This window comes from Austrofundulus limnaeus, unplaced genomic scaffold (genome assembly GCF_001266775.1).
Source record: "Austrofundulus limnaeus strain Quisiro unplaced genomic scaffold, Austrofundulus_limnaeus-1.0 Scaffold13, whole genome shotgun sequence".
NCBI classification, from domain to species: Eukaryota; Metazoa; Chordata; class Actinopteri; order Cyprinodontiformes; family Rivulidae; genus Austrofundulus; species Austrofundulus limnaeus.
This window is the reverse complement of record NW_013952415.1, coordinates 1,326,290-1,329,467: the sequence shown is the minus strand read 5'-3', so window position 1 is coordinate 1,329,467 and position 3,178 is coordinate 1,326,290. Positions and strand designations below refer to the sequence as shown.

Here is a 3,178-nt window from a genome sequence, read left to right as displayed (position 1 = left end):
AGCATCATGAGCACTAACAACTTCCTCTGCAGCGTTGTGCACAGGGATGGGGGTCAGGAAGCAAGCAAACTTTTCTCGATTGATTATTTTTTCCCATCAGTTGGGTAACTCTACCTATCATTCTTGTTACTGTCTTCATCTCCTCTCCCTAACCTCCTCCTTCCTCTGGTGGACACGCCTGCTTGTGCTTCAAGTCTGTTACGACTCAGCGTGTTTTACAAACGTCCTCGAAGGGAGCCGCAGTATTTTCTGTTGAACAAGCTGTCTCTGTAGTATTTGTGAGGGGTTTTGACATTGGCTGCCCAGTTTGGGAAACCTCAGTGACAAATGTTCACATCTTTCTGTTTACAAAGGAGCGAGGTGATGTTTGAGAGCTTAAACCCCTTCAATAAATGTCCAACCTCCTCTTACCTTTTTATTGCTTTATTAAAACATAAAAAGCTTCTTTTTTAAAACACACCAAGTATTGATTACAGCAAGTTCCGAACTAAAGGCCGGCGTATCAATGTTTTTTTTTTTTCTTTTCTTTTTTTTTTTCTTTTTTCTCGGCAATAGGAGCAGATCTGACAAAGTCAAAGGAAGATATGAATAATGTTACAGATGTGTTTTTATATGGGATTAAAGCCCTCATTAAGCCTACGCGCCATATTTCTCTTCCCACATTCTAGTTATTTTCAAAATCCATGTTTAATACTCATTTATGTTTCTAATATAGGTCATGCTATGTTWCATGCTTCAAGGGCAGTATAAAAAGCTCTTCTAAAGATATTTTTAATACTTTTTTGTGCAACTTAAATGATAATTTGACTTAATTTAAAGCAAAAATTGAAACTGCGTTTTCTTGTGTAGGCAAATGTGGTTCATTCACTTAAAACTGTGGTGACCAAAAAAGTATGGAAAGTTAAAAGGAGCGTTGCCAATCTCAAATTTATCTTTCTACTTTCAAAACTGTAATGCTAAAAATGAAAATTCTTGTCATTCAGAGCAAAAACATCCCACTAAGTGTTTCAGTATTAATGTGATTGAGATGTTATAGCATGAAGGTATTTTGGCATTAAAGCAATTATAGAACAAAGTGACTTTTAAAATGCAGGGTAGATGGAATCATTTCAGTTTTAGGTCAAGTTGTTAATTTTTTTTAGTATTTTCATCTTATTTATACAGTTTATTACAAATTTGAGGGCTGAGAACTACACTGGGATGTACAAATAGAAATATTTAAGTGAGAGATGATTTGAATCCTCCAGTTTAGTGCCTTTTTATTTTTGATGTCATTAAAAAATTATTCAGATTTTTAGGAATAAAAGCYTCAGGACCTGCTGGCTGATGAGCAGGTTTATGTTGCAAGTTTTGAAAAACAATGCACAAAAATTCAAAATGGGCTTAATGAGGACTTTTCTCATGTTTGACCTTATTTTATTCACATTTGTTCTATTGTGTAACCTTAGTTCAGTCCATACATGTGTTTTATCTTAATGGTTTATTTATTCTATTGATGCTTGTACAGCAGTTTTGTGCTTTTTTTATAGTAAACTCATCACATCACCATTTATACTGTTACAGTGGATGTAATCACGTTCCACATACTGTTAAACAACTTATGCAACAACAGAAGGTTRGGTTTTGAAACATTTGTCTTCATCAACCAAGTGTAAGACTCAAATAGAGAAGGCCAAAGTTGCAGTGAACGTTTTGGTAGTAATGCAGAATACAGCTTGGTATTTACAGGTTACATACCTGGTAAGTACAGGGTAATAGTACCTGGTAAATACAGGGTAACGAGTCCCTTTATAATACAGTCTAGTCTCTGTGTATCCTGTATGTACTGGGCTGTACTGTGTTTCTACTTGAAGAGGATTTTATTTGAAAAACACTGTGCGYAGAAGTTTGTGATTTTCTCTCTAATAAAAAAAAAGAAAAGCTAATTCTAAATGACTCAACAGTGACTTTGCAGTGATCGTGTAAACTGTAAACCATAACTTGCAGTATTTTCTTATAGAGACAACAGAACCCAGGGTTGTGTTCTCCTAAACTTTTAGGAGCGCTTTTGTTGTTGCTTTGATTCATTGTTGTCTGGACCAAAGGGTCATCAAATAAACCTGTTTTCCAAAATCCGAGTGGTGAACTAAGATTTGAATTTTGCAAAAAGAGAAAAATTTTTCTCGTTTTGGTTTCTGGTTGTTTCTGCGTGAATCTGTTTTGTAAACCATGGTCCGTTAACACAAACACACACACACAGCTCTTCTAACCGTCCAGGAGTTGGTTTGGTAACAAGTTTGTGTGTAATGGAATTCATCCCTATTGTGGTGAACTTGTTGAAATGTTTATCGGGAATGTGGTGAAAGCATTTATTATTTTTAAGACCTCTAAAACAAAACAAAAAAAAACCTTTTTATCCTAATAAAATCAGCCTCTTGATTTTTTCAGGAGATTTTATTCTGAAATTTGCAACTCTGGACCCACTGTAGACCTTTGAACTGCAAATCAGTTTGAAATGAATGAAAAGCAACATCACGTATCAAACTATAGCTCAAAACAGGCTCGTTTTAAAAGAACAAAAACCTGCAGTCATCTATTTCAAATTTGTTTTCTGTATTTTTATATACGCAAGGGGGCAAAAGAGGCTGCACACAAGAATGATGCTATTTTTTTTACTRGTTAGAAAATGTTTCCATACATCTTTAAGTAGCAAATAACATCCCAATCGCCATTTTTATATCACCTGTAAGGGAAAAAAACTGTACATAAAGTTTGTGGTTGTGTGTTAAAAGATGTTTCTGAGTATTAAAATCATGTCTTTTAAGATGAATTTCATCCCTCATCTGTCCGAGAGGACCTGCTGATGGAAATGTGCTTCTGACACAGAAACCTGGAAACCACATTGTAAATAAAGCTCATGTAAACATCCTGTTTGTCTTTTCTGTCTTACTTTTTTCTTTTTTTTATCATTAGTTAGAACCTATTGTGAATAAATCTGTTTGGCTACTTCAGTGTTAAATATTTGATTTTCTCTTTAAAGGTGTATATTGCAAAATTCTGAATATTAGTCAAAAAATAAAACGCTGTATTTAAATGTCAAGCTTTGTCTTAAAGGGGAGTATTATGCAAAATAGAATTTTCTGAGCTTTATTATATTATTCCCTCATCAAAAACATACCCAGAGTGTTGCTTTGACTCA

The 3,178-nt window shown here is 34.3% G+C and overlaps 1 protein-coding gene across 1 annotated transcript in view; it reads left to right on the top strand.

The window, feature by feature from the left end:
• hook3 (hook microtubule-tethering protein 3) overlaps positions 1-2,908 on the top strand; it is a gene marked incomplete in the record, with an annotated part of 23,399 nt that extends 20,491 nt beyond the window's left edge. Inside the window, 1 exon segment of the mRNA XM_014002424.1 lies at positions 1-2,908.
• Positions 2,909-3,178: the final 270 nt, after the last annotated feature.